The sequence below is a fragment of the Gorilla gorilla genome, chromosome 8 (assembly GCF_029281585.2).
Source record: "Gorilla gorilla gorilla isolate KB3781 chromosome 8, NHGRI_mGorGor1-v2.1_pri, whole genome shotgun sequence".
NCBI lineage: Eukaryota > Metazoa > Chordata > Mammalia > Primates > Hominidae > Gorilla > Gorilla gorilla.
This window is the reverse complement of record NC_073232.2, coordinates 32671921-32690124: the sequence shown is the minus strand read 5'-3', so window position 1 is coordinate 32690124 and position 18204 is coordinate 32671921.

Below are 18204 nucleotides of genomic sequence, written 5' to 3'. Positions count from 1 at the left end.
GGCGAAAGCACTCCGAGCAAGCGAAAGGGGTCAAGGCCGAGGCTGGATTCCAGATGCAAGAGGGCCCCGCCCTTGGGTCCTGGGTCTGAGGTCAGTCGTAGGGGTGACAACTCCAAGCAGAGTTCCTTGAGCTCATCAGTGAGGCTACATTTGAGTTTTGCCATTCCCCGGGACCTTACACTAGAAAGCGATCCACGTTGTCACCCAACTTTACTGGTTCTCTGAAATTGTCTTGGGGGCCAAAAATAGAAGAGACTTTCTGCGAAAGAGCCAAACGAAGGTTCGTTAGATGGTGCCCGGATGGCTAGAGGTTGTTCCTGGAGCGTTTGTCCCTTAGCAGAGACCCAGACATCCTTGAGGCTGAGTGCCTGGTTCTGTGCGCCTTCTGCGCACCTCTGCCGGCTGCCGAGTGACCAACCCGGAGTTGCCCGCCCGCCGCCTCCCGGCTGGAGCAGAATGTGCAATGCGCCCCAGCCCGCGCCAGATCCGCCGTCAGCATCGAGGCATCAGGAGCGCTCTGCAGTGATCTCCAGTGCAGCCAGCAATTTTGCCCCCGTCGAGTGGCAACGGTTTTTAACTGCAAGCGTCTTGCTTCCTGAATCCAGATACTGTTTAATCGCCAAGATGACTTTTTATTCATTAAAATATTTTTAATGGAAAGGGTAGAGAGTGGGAAGTGGCAAGTAAAAGAGGCAAAAATATTCTCCATCCACATACACTGGTTTTCAACCTTTTTAAAGTTACTGAAGTAGAGTCAGATCTGGATGAAGCAGCAGAAAGTTTCATTAACACTCTTGATTCTCAAATGGAAGCTCAACAGAATAAAAGCAAGCCTGCGATCCTAGTCTACTGTCTTAGGTTTAATGATCTTAAACACTCCCGCATTTGAAAATTCAAATTCTAGCTAATTAGACAAAATTATGGATATCCTTAACGATGCATTAGATTTCACGAATAAATAGAATAATTAAAATAAGTAACGTACAGCCCAGCATGTTCCTAATTAGAACAAAGGAGTATTAGAGAAGGCTGTAGATTCATTGCCCCGAGGGCTTCTTCCAACTGTAACCGTCCTATTTTTTAACGTGCAAATGTGGAAGCACCCTGACATCATGAAGGAATTACATAACTAGTTCCTCGTTCTGCATCTTTCAAAAGCAGCAATTTTTCAGTAGGAATCACTGTTCCTGAAAATGCTAATTCAGATTGATAGTGTGGGAATAGGCAAGTCATTGACAAATTAAAGGCATGATTTGAAAACAAAATTGTCAAGAGGCAGCTATGCTGGTACACAGGAACCTTCTTTGTTGGGTCACAGTTTTCGTTCCAAGCGTTCAATGCAGCAAGTAAGTGATGCCATATTAGCAGGTATCAGCCTGGCTGACACGCCACGGTAAGTAATGCTTATTTGATGTGGCAAGCCTAAGCCCTCCTTCCTTATTTCCCACTGCCTTCTGTTCACAACTCTACAACAACTGTTTTACTTTCTGATGTGATTGGTTGCTTGTATGTCTGCCTTCCTTCTCAACTTATAAGCTCCTCCAGGGCAGGAATTCTGTTTTTCTTTTCTTAGGACCCAGTGCAGTGCCTGGTATAAACAGCAGGCACTTAATAAATATATGTTGACTGAATTATTTTTTAAAGAGTATAAAATAACATTTTAAAATCTGTTTTAAGCTGAACCCTATAGCATATATGTGAAACAAATGTGTATATACATACACATATTTACACATATATATACACATGCGCACGTATATACACATGCACACATGCATATGTATGTATGAAACTGAAAAGATGGAAAGGAGAAGAGAAGAGAAAAAAGAGAGGAAAGAAAAGGAGAGGAAAAAATGAACTCTGAAAACAGTAACTACCAATGGCTAAACAGTGACTCAATCTGAGTGAGGATTTGAACTGTCCGTAGAAACATCACTTGCTGCCCTTAACCTGTGAGATTTCTTTCGCATTGGTCTATTACCATGTACATGTTTTAAATTTTGGGGGTTTGGACCTCAGAAGCACTGTTCAAAGTACATTACAAATATTTCCCATCGCTTAGGAAGCAGCACATCATTTAAGTTGGGTATATGTGTTGGTGATGAGTTCAGAAACACTGTTAGCTCAACGTGCCCTGGACTGTGCCCTAATCAGTGTGAGGAGAGTCAGAGTCCAGCAACTGCAATTATAGCCCAACAGGCCACAGGCCAATGTTTATGACTATGCTCTCAAACACAAGCCGCTTATGGCCAGGTGGTTCAATTGTCAAGCACAATAAAGGGACCAGGTAGAAAATAAGCCACACACACACACACACACACACACACACGTACGTCAATCCATAGCTATGGAGCCAGAACATCATGTTTACAAGGAAGGAATAGCTCTGTTGGGAGTCAAAGAGTAGGGTGTTGGAGTGGGAAGGTAACTACTTTAATACTGCAGTGGCTTTTCATCACATACTCCATAGCCATTAAAGCTTCTAAGCCAAACCCTCTAGCAAATACATGTTGGCAAAACTATGGAGAATCATAATTCTGTCCTTCTAGAAGCTATCTCCACAGCAAAACAAGCTCGCCCTATCCTGGAGGCAGCTTCTCATTTTCTGTAACACAAAAGCAAATTTTAAAAAGACAAGAATAAGAATAAAAATTAATTATTTCTCATAGGACTTACCTTCCTATAGGCCCCTGAAAACCAGTTAGCACCGATCTTGTACATATTTATAGCATACCTACATATACGTATTTGTATATGTAGCTATACATATATGCATATATATGTATATAGACAGAGATACATATATACACCACTTATAACATATTGCCAAAATGATTTTAATAAATCTATTCAATTATGTAGGTATGTTTCTAGAGTGACATTTAGAAGAGGGCTAAAATAGCTCATCATAAAGAAAACATGATCAAAACATTTTAAACGCTTGTTTCAGAGCATAGCAAATTTGGCAAAAAACACTGGCATTTGCCTGTAACTTCTCTCAGGACTTGGGCTGGCTCTTAATGGTTTATGCTTCATGATATATTAATAGTTTTGTATTTGAACGGCTTGTGTAGTGCCCTCTAATCAGATAGAGTTAACCCTGAAGACAAAAATCTAAGTGGCCAATTCCTTTTTAAGGAGTCCTATACTGATAAGAAGGCCTAAACTGATAAACTCAATAAATTCAAATTTCAAAGATATCATAACCAAAACAAGTAGTTGACATTATACATTTATAAATAGTACTCCCAAGGTAGTGCCAAGTTAAATTTCATACTAAAATGTTAATGAAGAAGCATTTAGATAACCAACTATTTTGTGGATAATGACATATTAGCAATAATTTTGTGATGAAAGTTGGACTTGGCTATTATATTTAGAAATAAGGACATTTTACTTACACATATGTTTATATGTGGTAACTGTACTTCATCATAGATTTTCGTATGGAACTTACAATAGACCATTCCCTGAATCTTTTGTGATATATGGAACACTCTTCCTAAGTGGACTACACTGACATCAAAGAACATCTTTGTGACATTATCAAACCTAATGATCAATAGTAAAAGGACAATTCATTGTTGTTTCCAGTTCAAGTTTTAAGAAGGGCTTCCTTAAAGAGTAGATCGTTACATGTTTTTATAAGGGGTACCTCTATGTGTAGATTTGCTTATCTGTGAAAACACTGCTGCTAGTTGCAAAGTTTTCATTTTCCCCATTACTGGGTCAAGAAAAGTCCTAGCCAAGAGAATGGATTTAGAAAGTCTGTACCTATCAGACTTGGTCTCTCCACTCAAAGAGCCCACAGTCATCTTTTCCCCCCTTTTTTGTGAACTCCCTGTGAGTTGTGCTCTGGGAACTTGGAATGCAGACCTAGACCTGGGCAAGTAGGTGAGAACTGAATTTATGGGAACTGGTTGGAATTTCTCTTAATGTTTCAAGAAGTGTTTTTAGATGGTTTTAGTTACAGTACTTTGGTTCTTCTTGACTTCTATGGAGAAACTTCAACCTAAATCTAAAAGAACAGTTGCTTTTATCCTTCAGTTCTTCAAAAACACTTATTTAACACAATTTCATGCCTAGTCTCTTTCCACTTTTGCAGAGTAGCTTTTTTTCATTTAAAATGTCTAATTCAAGCAATTAGAATTTAGGCACCTCTGGGCACCTTGTCTGCCTACGTGTTTATAAAGCATTATATATACTTACTGCACTCTATAAATAATAACAGTAATCACCCTCTATACAAAATTAGAATGTTAGCATATTCAACCAGTCTAGTATGCTGATTTGCTTTAGAGCTTTATAATTATCTCATGAAACCTATGGTAAAAATGGGCACTACATTATACAATCTTCCCAAAATATGTTACTATATATTCTGGCAAAGAGATGCACCTGCAGTTTATCCCCACCTACCTCTGAGATACAGAAATGGTAGGATGATACTTAAGTTGTATTCATGTTGCAAACTGTTCAAAGTAATCTTTTCAGCCTTTTTCATCCAAAAACCCAGCCAGCATTTAGTATGGTTAAGATATCTTTGTCCAGGAGAAGTAACTTGAACAAGAAGATGGCAATGTATAATTTGCCCCCACATAAAGGATAGCTTGCAAATTATAGACTGCAACATTTAGATAACAAACCACTTTATGGATGATCACAGATTTATCACATGAAACATAGGGCCTAGGGGCACTTATGCAAGCTTTAACCAGTGGTAACTACCAATGGCCACCATTATAAGCTGTCTGAGTTTCCATTGTCTGATTAAACAGCAATCAGAAGAGTAGCCTTGACTTTGTTGGAAAAACAGTGAACTGCCTCTCACTTTCAAACTCAGAGAAGAGAGCAAAGGCATTCCTGAAAATGCAGAAGGAAAAAAAAAAACTCTTGGCTTGTGCTAAGCAGCGCTACTGGTCTCTTGCTGCAACAAAGGTGCCAGGTTGAAGTAATGAAGTTAGTACTGCAGCTGAAATCATTGAGCAGATAGGTTACACACCCAAAATACCCATGCCGTCTGAAAATACATAGTGTGGAAAGAACGGCAGTACATAAAATTGAAAACCTCACACCATTCCACTACCTAAAAAGAGGGAGCTCCCTGGCTTCCCTGCTTTTTGCCTGGGGTTTTGCTTCTGATGCAGTCATGTTATTTTAATGTGCCAGAATAGAAACCTTGGCCAGAGACTTAGGCAGTCAAAAAAATTCCATTGTCTTAAGCTGTATATTTATCCTTCTGAATTAATTGAATATAGCACCATATAGTAAAAATGCCTCTGACACTGCTTCAGAAATACCTAAGGCAGAGTTCTCAGAAAGAACTGCCACAGAGCCAAAATGTTGGCAGAGGCGCCGAGTCTGCAATCGGCAATCCTAACTCTCCCGCTTCTCTCTGGCAGAACAAAATCCATCGATTTTTACAGCACATGGAGTTTACCTTGGAGGAAGTTATCATTTGAAACATTATCCAATCCACCAACATAATCATTAGGTATGTATGTCTTCACTTGCAGTTGCTTAAAAAAAAAAAGGGGGGGCCATCTTGAATTAATCCTCAGATTTGTGTGTAAAAGACCATAGCAAATGAGAAATGCAAGGCAAAACGCCCTGCAGGAGGTTCCCATTAAAATGATGAAAGGAGAAGTGTACAGTAACTGCAACTGTTCTCCAGCAACTATTTCTGAACTTTTAAATGACTTATCTTCTTAAAAAACCATCAGAAGACATGTGCTATTCATGGCTGGGCAGGAAAAAAATATATTTCAAAGGAGAAATAGTTAGACATGTGGTATGGGTGGGTTGAGGTGAGACAGGGTATCTTTCTAGCTTGAGTTTAAACTTGCATCCCAGAAGTCTATTGATAAGAGCAACGTATCTGTCAAAATCCGCACAACAAACAAAAAGGACTCTAGGTATTTTATGAAAGCAGTAATATACTGTCAGGAATTGGGTGCTCACAAAATCATGGCAGGATCTAGAGGAAAATGTTCTGACCTGAGTCTCCAGAAATGGCATGCCAAAAACACAGAGCTGAACTCCTAGGCCAGCCACAGCTTTCAAGGCTGCCTCTGGAGCTCTGATCATGCTACACCTCTGATCATGCTACACATTTGCTTAGCTGCTGCAGGTGCTCCTGGACCTCCAGAAGGCAGGAGATTACCAGTGCAGAGCAACTGTAATTCATGCAGTCTTCCTTGCCAGCACAATCAGCCAAAGCTGGCAGGAAGATGGGTCTTGCCTCACTTCTTTTTTTTTTTTTTCTGAGACGGAGGGAGTCTCGCTCTGTCGCCCAGGATGGAGTGCAGCGGCATGATCTCGGCTCATTGCAAGCTCCACCTCCCGGATTCACCCCATTCTCCTGCCTCAGCCTCCTGAGTAGCTGGGACTACAGGCGCCCACCACCACGCCCAGCTAATTTTTTGTATTTTTAGTAGAGACGGGGTTTCACTGTGTTAGCCAGGATGGTCTCGATATCCTGACCTCATGATCTACCCGCCTCGGCCTCCCAAAGTGCTGGGATTACAGGCGTGAGCCACCAGGGTCTTGCCTCACTTCTGCCATCCAATTCATGTGTCTGGCCGGTGAGTCCTGCCTGGAATCTAGAACCCTAGATAAAGGAGCCTTGGGAAATGGAGTTTGAGCTTTTCCAACTTCTCCTGTTAGGGGAATGGAATGGAGATCAAGGGAGTCAATGAACAGCAGCAACCACCAGTGGCCAAGAAAGGTCTTACGCAAGCATTCACCCCATTCCCAGAAAGGAGGAGTTTAATGATGCTGGGCTACAAGCAGGGAAGGAATCATTCTGAGAACAATAAATGTCTATCACTCAGGTGATTCTCTTACCCCAGTTGCTTTGTGTCAGGGTCCTTGAGAGAGAAAAATACTATCCTAGTGTAACTGAGACTCATTACGTAAAACCCCTAGTCACTAAGCAAACAAAGCAACGGTGCTGTGAGTCTCAATAATGGTGTGTAGATTCATGGGGGAGAGAATCTTCCTCCTAAGAAAACTCAGCAGACAGAGCAGACCAGGAAGACCATTGAAAAGTGGCAGCACGAGCAATACTCCTGTTGTCCACAGGATGGATCTGATACAGCAGACCAGCTAAGCAGAGAAGCAGCATCCCTGGGAGATGGCACCAGTGCCAGCAGCAACTCCATTTAGGAGGGAACTTCCCAGTTTTCAGTCCCCGGGGCCAGAGAACCAGAGAAGAGGAAGCCACGAGCTTCACAAGGCAGCTGAGAGAACCTTACATGAGGGAACCTCTGCAGAGGTTCACAAGTAATTGGGGTATAGTTGAGGAGGGGGTGCTGAACAGCCAGGTGTGATGGTGGCCAATTAGGACAACAAGCCAAACTGACAGTGACAATCAAGGCTTTGTTCACTTACTGCAGCAGTGCAGGCAAAAGGCAAAAAGTGCCCCACAGAAGGGCTCTGGGCAAGCATCAGGAGGATCTGTGCCGACTGGGGGAAATCATCTCACTAAGGAGTCCTGAACAAAAGGCTCCTGCCTTTTTATGAAAGCACAGGTGGGAAGGAAGGAGGTCAGGAAAGGATAGGAGTGGAGAAAAGTGCCTGAGTCAACCCCTCCCCTCCCATAAGGAGGTCTCTGAATGGAGGTGCCAGGGCTAGACTTGCAGATATGCAAATAAGCATGGTAGACCCAAGGGCCATGAGTTTTTCACTACAACTGCCTTCTGAAAACTGCATTGCACTGGCTGTGCTCCAGGTCTGGGAAGGAAGGACAGCTTCCCCCATGAGGCCTGCCAGGCAAAGCCTTTGTAAATGTCTACAGTCAGACATGAAAGATCATACAGATGAGGCCAGGCACGGTGGCTCACACCTGTAATCCCAGCACTTTGGGAGGCCGAGGCGGGCGGATCACGAGGTCAGGAGATCGAGACCATCCTGACTAACACAGTGAAACCCCATCCCTACTAAAAATACAAAAAAAAATTAACTGGGCGTGGTGGTGGGCGCCTGTAGTCCCAGCTACTCAGGAAGCTGAGGCAGGAGAATGGCATGAACCCGGGAGGCGGAGCCTGCAGTGAGCAGAGATGGAGCCACTTCACTCCAGCCTGGGCGACAGAGCAAGACTCCATCTCAGAAAAAAAAGAGCATACAGATGATTTTGGCCTGGAGCTGGACTCCTCAAGGGGAGGCAGAGAGTACTGCTATGATCTGAATGTTTGTGTCCCTCCAAAATTCATGTTGAAACTTAATCCCCCATGCAATAGTGTTAAGAAGTAGGGCTTTTAAGAGGTGATTAGGTCATGGAAGCTCTCACCTAATGCCCATTATGAAAGAGATTGAAGGAGCCTATTTGACACTTTTTTGCCCTCTTTCATGTGAGGAGACAGCAACAAGGCACCATCTTTGAAGCAGAGAACAAGCCTTCACCAGATGCTGAACCTGCTGGTGCCTTGATCTCCTTGATCTTGGACTTCCCAGCCTCCAGAACTGTAAGAAGTAAATTTCTGTTCTTCATAAATTATCCAGACTAAGGTACTTTGTTACAGCAGCAGGAATAGACTAAGATAAATGCTCTTTAGGTGAAGGATTAAAGCCCTGTAATGGAGTGTGGGCACAGAATTATATAAATACTGTATTTTGTACTGATGGTCCCCAACTTATGATTCAACTTTAGATATTCTAACTTTACTATGATGCAAAAATGATACACATTCAGTAGAAGCTATACTTTGAGTACCCATACAACCATTCTTTCACTTTCAGTATTCAACTACATGAGCTATTCAACACTTTATCATAAAATAGGCTTTGTGTTAGATGATTTCATGCAACTGTAGGCTAATGTAAGTTTTCTGAACATGCTTAAGGTAGGCTGGGCTAAGCTATGATTTTCTGTAGGTTAGGTGTATTAAATGCATTTTCAACTTAGGAGATTTTCAACTTATGATGGATTTTCCCAAATGTAACTGTATCATAAGTCAAGGAGCATCTGTACATATGTGTATGTGTATGTTTTTGTGTATGTGTATGTTTGTGTGTATGTGTATGTTTGTGTGTGTGTGTGTGTGTGTGTGTGCCTATTAAATCTCTGTTCTTGTTCTTGTGGTGGCCTAGAGAAGCAGATTGTATATTTTTAAACTATACCCACATAAAGCTATATTAAAAAGTATTCTTTTAGAAATTCAAGACACCTATAAAGAAACGTACTTTTTCTTCAAAGCTTGCTGGCTTATATGCTCCACACGACTGCCAGTAATGCCTTAAATTATAACCACAATGTTAACAATGAGTCTGATGTCTAAAATTTTTTCCTGGGACTTCTGAAATCTTTAAAAAGGAAAAAAATAACTAACTCAGGAAACCAGGTAAGGGAAAATCCCTGAGAACCAAGCACTAACTCTTCTTGAAAGACTTCCAACAAGACATGGTTCATGTCTGCCCATGTGATAATCACAGGTAGTCTGTCTTTCCCCATTTTCTTTATGACTCCCTGGGAACCAGTGCAGAGTGGGAAAAGAGAAATAGGTTATTTCTCCTTAGGCTTTTTATGAAGTCATCCCTTAGGTTATTTTTCTGTTTTTGTATTTTGTCTTCCTGATGATGACCTACGCACACGTTTTTGGAAATCTTTTTCCAGTGAATCTGAGGGAAATGGAAATGGGCATACTTTCTGAATTAAAACACAGGCTTCCCTCGTCTTGACAACTAACAAAAGGATTCCTATACTTCCAAGGTAGAAAGTTTATTTTAAAATACAGATCGTGTCCTATAATTTTATCTTTTATGCTAGTATTTGGCCTATATGAGAAGTGCATTATGTTCCTGGCCGCTCAATATTTTCGAACACTCTTAATTTTGGGTGAGTTCTACCTTGTCAACATTTTTAAAAGTCTCACTTGCTCAACCCCTGTTGCAGTAGAGCATAGGCAGATAACTTGGTGCCAGCAGTGTGCTTCATCCACAGGCGACTGGAAGACAGGAAGGCAGAAATGGAAGGTTCTCTTACAATATGTGTCATGGTATAACATCACTTGAAGTTAAAGTTAAACAGGTGTACTAAAGATTAAGATGTACACTATTGCAAGTTAAATAGGAATATTAAGTATCCCCAAGCAATTGCTGAAATAACAAAAAATCATATTGAATAAGCCAACAGAGAAGATAAAATGGAACTGTAAAAATATTCAATTAATTGAAAGAAAGAAGGAAAAAGTAAAGGAGAACAAAGGACAGATGAAACAAACAACAAGATGGTATATTTAAATCTAACCATGTAATTAATCACATAGAATTAAAGAGTTTAAATATCGTAATTAAAAGAGCTTTCAGATAGGCTGAAAATGCCAGACTCGACTATAAGCTGCCTACAAGAAACATATTTCATTTATTTTTATAATTTCAACTTTTATTTTAGATTCAGGGGGTACATGTAGAGGTTTATTCAACCTAAAAGGGTTTTCCTTTTAGGACAAGCGGTAATGGCAAGGAAAAAGTCTTTACAAGGAAAATCAGTGCTGGCAGCAGGAGTGGTTGAAGCCAAGATGTAACTCAAGAATGCAATATATCTCTCCTTCTATTTAGATCTGTTAAAAGTTATCTCTGCATGGCTTATAATTTTCAAAGTACATGTCTTGTGCATTGTTTTTCATTTATCCCAAATATTTCACAAGTATGGTGCTGTTGTGAATATGATTTTTATTTCAATTTTTGATAGCTCATTGCTGGTAATAGAAACACATTGACTTTTGTCTTTTGATTTTTGTATCCTGTGAGTTTTCTAAACTCACTTATTAGTTCTAGTAATTTTTTTGTATACTTCCATCAGATTTCCCCCATAGGTAATCAGGTTATCTGTGAATGAAAATCATCTTTACTTCTTCCTTTCTGATCTTAATGCGTTTTATTTTTTATCCTTGCCTCATTGCACCAGCTAGAAACTCTGTATGATGACGAATAGACACAATGAGAGTAGGCATTCTTGCCTTATTTTTTATCTTAGGGGGAAGGCATTTAGTCCTTCACCATTAAGTGTGAAGTCAGCCATAGACTTTTCCTGTATGCCATTTATCTAATTGAGAAAAAAATTAATCAGGAATGAATATTGAATTTGGTCAAATACTTTTTGGGGGTATATTGAGAGTTAAACGATTTTTTTAATTTGTTAATATAAATTGTGTTGATAAATTTCTAAATGGTAAACAGACCCTGCTTAGGATAAACATGACTTGGTCATGTTTCTAAAATACACATTGTTGAATTTGACTTGCCAAAGTTTGGTGAAGAATTTTGCATTTATGTTCATGAGAGATATTGCTCTGTAGTTTTCTATTTTTGTCATATATTTGTTGTGTCTGGGCATAAGAGTAATGCTGTCTGCATAGAATGACCTGGGAAGAATGCCCCATGCTTCTGCTTTCTGGAAGAGTTTGTGCAGAATTGGTATTACTTCTTCCTTAAACGTTTGGTAAAATTTACCAATGAAATCAAGAAGGCCTGGAGTTTTTACTGTGTATTCAATTACTTTGATAAATACGGGGCTATTCAGGTTATTTATTTCTTCTTAGAGAGCTTTAGTGGTTTGTGTCTTCCAAGGGATTTATTCATTTCCTTGAAGTTGTCAACTTTATTGACATAAAGTTCTTTATAATATGGCTTTATTATCCATTTAATATTTGTAGAATCTGTAGTTATGTTACCTCTTATTTTTGATATTGGTAATTTGTGTCTTTTTTATTCCTGATAAATATGGATATATGTTTATCAAATTCATCAATCTTTTCAAAGAATCAGCTTTCAGTTTATCTATTATTTTGTTTCCCACTCCAATATTTGCCCCATTTTCCACTTATTTTGAGTTTAATTTACTCTTCTATTTCTACTTTCTTAAGGTGGAACTTGAGGTCTATGATTTAAGACCTTTCTTCTTATCTAATAATATAGACTTTTAGTGCTATAAATATTCCTCTAATTACTGCTTTAATAATATCCCACAAATTTTTATATTATGTGTTCTCGTTTCAATTTAGTACAAAATATCTTCTAATTTCTTTTTTATCTCATAAATAACCCATGAGTTTAACTGTGTTGTATACTTTCCAAATACTCAAGAATTTCTGAGAAAACTTCCTGTTATTAATTTCTAACTTAATTCTATTGTGGTCAGAGAACTTGTTGAGATTTTACTGTGGTCCAAAACATGATCTATTTTGATGAATGTTTCATGAGCATTTGAAAAGAATATATATTCTGCTGCTCTTGAATGCAGTATCATATAAATATCAGTGAGGTAAGTTACTTTATGGTGTTGTTCAAATTGTATACATCCTTACTGATAATCTACTTGTTCTGTCAGTTACATTCAACTCTATCACTACATTTGTGGATTTCTCGATTTCTTTTTGCAGTTCTATCAGTTTTTGCTTCATGTATTTTGCAGCCCTTTTATTAAGTACACAAAAATTTAATTTGTATGTCCGAGGATTTGAGGTTTTTTTTATTTTATTATTATTATACTTTAAGTTTTAGGGTACATGTGCACAATGTGCAGGTTAGTTACATATGTATACATGTGACATGCTTGTGTGATGCACCCATTAACTCGTCATTTAGCATTAGGTATATCTCCTAAAGCTATCCCTCCCCCCTCCCCCCACCCCACAACAGTCCCCAGAGTGTGATGTTCCCCTTCCTGTGTCCATGTGTTCTCATTGTTCAATTCCCAACTATGAGTGAGAAGATGCAGTGTTTGGTTTTTTGTTCTTGCAATAGTTTACTGAGAATGATGATTTCCAAGTTCATCCATGTCCCTACAAAGGACATGAACTCATCATTTTTTATGGCTGCATAGTATTCCATGGTGTATATGTGCCACATTTTCTTAATCCAGTCTATCATTGTTGGACATTTGGGTTGATTCCAAGTCTTTGCTATTGTAAACAGTGCCGCAATAAACATACTTGTGCATGTGTCTTTATAGCAGCATGATTTATAGTCCTTCGGGTATATACCCAGTAATGGGATGGCTGGGTCAAATGGTATTTCTAGTTCTAGACCCCTGAGGAATCGCCACACTGACTTCCACAATGATTGAACTAGTTTACAGTCCCACCAACAGTGTAAAAGTGTTCCTATTTCTCCACATCCTCTTCAGCACCTGTTGTTTCCTGACTTTTTAATGATTGCCATTCTAAATGGTGTGAGATGGTATCTCATTTTGCATTTCTCTGATGGCCAGTGATGGTGAGCATTTTTTCTTGTGTTTTTTGGCTGCATAAATGTCTTCTTTTGAGAAGTGTCTGTTCATATCCTTCGCTCACTTGTTGATGGGGTTGTTTGTTTTTTTCTTGTAAATTTGTTTGACTTCTTTGTAGATTCTGGATACTAGCCCTTTGTCAGATGAGTAGATTGCAAAAATTTTCTCCCATTCTGTAGGTTGCCTGTTCACTCTGACCATAGTTTCTTTTGCTGTGCAGAAGCTTTTTAGTTTAATTAGATCCCGTTTGTCAATTTTGGCTTTTGTTGCCATTGTGTTTGGTGTTTTAGATATGAAGTCCTTCCCATGCCTATTTCCTGAATGGTATTGCCTAGGTTTTCTTCTAGGGTTTTTATGGTTTTAGGTCTAACATTTAAGTCTTTAATCCAACTTGAATTAATTTTTGTATAAGGTGTAAGGAAGGGATCCAGTTTCAGCTTTCTACATATGGCTAGCCAGTTTTCCCAGCACCATTTATTAAATAGGGAATCCTTTCCCCATTGCTTGTTTTTCTCAGGTTTGTCAAAGATCAGATAGTTGTAGATATGAGGTATTTATCATTATAGAATAATCCTATATTTTCAACATAATATACTTTTCTCTAAATACTTTTTTGTCTAATATTAACATATTCACTCCAGTTTTCTTTAGAATAGCACTAGCATGGTACATAGCTTTTTATCCTTTTACTTTTAACCTATTTTGTCTATATATTTAAAATGTGCTTCTTAATGTGGTACATAGACACCATGGAATACTATGTAGCTATAAATAAGGATGAAATCATGTCCTTTGCACCAATACAGATGCAACTAGAGGCCATTATCCTAAGCAAATTAACACGGGAAAAAAAACCAAATACCATATGTTCTCACTTATAAGTGGGAGCTAAATATTGGGTACTCATGGACATAAAGATAGCAACAATAGATACCAGGGACTAATAGAGAGGAGAGGGAGGGACGGGGGCAAGTGTTGAAAAACTAATTATTGGGTACTATGCTTACTATCTGGGTGATGGGATCATTTGTATCCATACCTCAGCATCATGCAATACACCTGTACTTGTACCCACTTAATCTAAAATAAAAATTGAAATTATGAAAAATGAATGAAATGTGTCACTTGTAGGCAGCTTATAGGTGAGTCTTGCATTTTTGGCCAATCTGAAAGCTGTCTTTTAATTAGGATATTAAAACTCTTTAATTTTATGTGATTAATTACATGGTTCGATTTAAATCTACCATCTTGCTGTTTGTTTCATCAGTCCTTTTTCTCCTTTTCTTTTCTTCTGCATTCTTTCAATTAATTGAATATTTTATGGCTCCATTTTATCTTCCCTATTGGCTTACTAGATATGATTTGTGTTGCTTTAGCAATTGCATGGGGATATTTAATATTCATATTTAACTTACTGTACTGTACATTTTATCTTTAGTATGCTTAACTTAAACCTCAAGTGATGCTATACCATAACACATATTGTAAGAGAACCTTACAACAGTATACTTTCATTTCTGCCTTCCTGTCTTTTGTGCTATCATGGGCATACATTTTATTTCTGCTTGTTTTAAACTCCAAAATATATTATTGTTTTTTTCTGTAAATAGTCAATTATCCTTTACAGAGATTTAAATAAACAGAAAACAAAAAGGACTTTTATCCTTACACACATAATTACTATTTGCAGTACCATTTTTTCTTTTTTCTTTTTTCTTTTTTTTTTTTTTTTTTGAGACAGAGTCTCACTTTATCACCCACAAGTAGTGCAGTGGTGTGCTCTTGGCTCACTGCAACCTCTGCCTCATGGGCTCAGGAGGTCCTCTCATTTCAGCCTCCCAAGTAGCTGCTAGGACTATAGGTGTGTGCCATCATGCCTGGTTAATTTTTTTTATTTTTAATTTTTTTTAAGAGAGATGAGGTCTTACTATATTGCCCAGGCTGGTCTAAAACTTCTGGGCTTAAGCAATCCTCTTGCCTTGGCTTCCCAAATTGCTGGGATTATAGGTGTGATCCACTTCAGTACAGGTGTCCAGGCTTCACTACTTTTTATTCTTTATGTGCATTCCATCTGTATTTTTATTATGTCCGAAGGTCTCCTTTAGCATTTCTCACAGTGTGTCTCTAGTGGTGATGAATTCTTTCAGCTTTTGTATGTCTAAAAATGTAATTTATTTCGAGTTTCTGTTTAAAAGTTGTTTTCACTGAGTATAAAATTCTTGATTTGAGTTTTTTTTCTTTTTTCAAGATGGAGTCTTGCTCTGTCCCCCAGGCTAGAGTGCAGTGGCACGATCTTGGCTCACTGCAAGCTCCACCTCCTGTGTTCACACCATTCTCCTGCCTCAGCCTCCTGAGTAGCTGGGACTACAGGCACCCGCCACCACGCCTGGCTAATTTTTTGTATTTCTTCAGTAGATACAGGGTTTCACCGTGTTAGCCAGGATGGTCTCAATCTCCTGACCTCATGATCCGCCCACCTCGGCCTCCCAAAGTACTGGGATTAGAGGTGTGAGCCACCGTGCCCGGCCAATTTCAGTTTTTCTTGATGGCATTTTTTGAGTATTTGAGAAATGTTGTTCCACTATCTTCTAACTTGCATTGTTTCCCTTGAAAAATATGCTGTAATTCTTTCTGTGTTACTCTCTACTTAACATGTCTTTTATTCTCTGGCTCCTTTTGAGATAGCCTCTTTATTACAGTTTAGAGAATTTCATCATGATGTGCTTTGGTGTAATTGTCTTCGTGTCTTTTGTGTTTGGAGATCATTGATTGTCTTGGATCCATAAAGTTTTTGTTTTTATAAAATTTGATAAAAATTCAGCCATTATTTCTTCAAATATTTTTGTTTTATCCTTTATTTCTTTTATAGATTTCAATAGAAATTATTCCATATCTCAGTGATTCCCTTTTCTACATTTTTTGTCTTTTTCTGTTTTTCATTGCATAGTTAACTAGTTATATCTTCTGCAATGTCTAATCTGCCAATAATTCTATTTAGTGAGTTTTTTAAAATCTCCAAGTATAGCTATCATCTCTAGAAATACGATTTGGATTTCTTGTTTATATCGTATCTCTACTTAACTTGATCTTTCCTCTAGCTTTTGGAACATCTGGCATACAGTTATAATAACTGCCTTTATGCCTTTGTCTTCTAATTCTAACATCTGTTTAAGTTCTGGGACCATTTTGATTGACCAAACTTTTATCCTCATATGAGTCATATTTTCTTGCTTCTTTGCATACCTGTTAATTTTTTATTGGATGCCAGACATTAAGAATTTTGTCTTGTTGGGTACTGGATATTATTGTATTTCTCTAAGTCTTCTTGTGCTTTATTCTTGGATACAATTAAGTTACTGTGAAACCACTTGATTCGTTTGGATCTGGCTTTTCTGATTTGTTAGGCAGGTCCAGAGTAATGCCAAGTTTAAGCCTAATTATTTTCCAATTCTTATGCAAGATCCTTTGAGTGCTCAATCCAATGCTTTCAGAATTTATCAGTTTTCCATTTCACCTGGTGGCCACAGGCACTTTTTCAGACTCTGTGCAAATGCCAGCTACTGTTTATGCTAATCTTTTTAAGAGGTTCTTTCTCCTGACACAGGGAGTTTTCTCACATGCAATGTGTTGATCAGTACTCTCAGAACATTTGAAAAGCAATGCCTGGAGATCTCTGGCATTCTCTGTCATGCAGCATTCTCCTCTGTTCTTCAAACTTTAGCAGACTTTGCATCCCCAGATCCCTAGCTGCATCACTTCAATTCAAGACTTCTGGGCTCCCTCTGGGTTTTTCTTCCCTGACTAAAACCTGAAAATGCACCATTAGCAATAAACTGAGGCAAGCATAACACTCACCTCATTTGTTTCCCATTTCTCAAGGAAAACTATTCTTTATTGGCTTATATCCAATGTTTTGAAAACCATTGTTTAACATATTATTTCAAATGTTCTAGTTGTTTCTGTCAGGAAAATACAGTGCCTCTAATTCCATCTTGACAAGAAGCAGAAGTCTCAAGTTGCAGTCTATTAGATAGTGCATGCTAACTTAAGACGCCTTTGCAAAGTTCTCTTGACTATTTCTAGGAATATCTAAGAGATGTCTTGCATGTGTCCTCCACTATTATCTGTACTTCTCCACCATAGACCTAGTCTCACATGTGGCAGTCCTTATCAAAATCCCAAGTAAATTTCGGTAGATATCAACAAGGTGATTCTACAATTTACACGGAAAGGCAAAGAGAAGAACCATAAGAACTTTGAACAAACAGAACAAAATTGGACAAACAAATCCTAACAATCACAATCCTGGTGAGGTTGCCAAGCAACTGGAACTCTCATTTACTGCTGGTGAAATGCAAAATTATACAGGCACTTTGAAAACCAGTTTGTCTGCTTCTTACAAATTTAAATAAATATGCATTTACCATATGACCTAGCAATTTCATTCTTGGGGATGGGATTAAAATGAAAATTTATTTTTATACCAGTATCATATGCCAACATTTATGGTAGCTGTATTCATAATCACCAAAAACTGGAACCAATCCTTATGTTCTTCAACAGGGGAACAGATGAACAACCTTCAGGCAATGGACTACTCAATGACAACAACAACAACAAACTGTTGATATACGCAATAGAATGGATGCATCTCAAATGCATTACGCCAAGTGAGAGTAACCAGACACTAAAAAGTAAATAAATTATTTCATTTGTGTGATATTCTGGAAGAGCAAAACTTTAGGGATAAAAGGATTAGTAGTTGACAGTGATTAGGGCTTGGAGGAGAAGTTGAAAACATGAGGGTATTTGGGGGGATGATGACACTATTTTGTTTCTTGACTGTGGTGATGGTTTGTGACCCTACATTTGCCAAAACTCACAAAACTATAAACGAAAAAGAGGGACCCTACTGTATATAAATTTAAAAATTGAATTTAAAAATCTATATGCTGAATATTGAAACACCCACCACT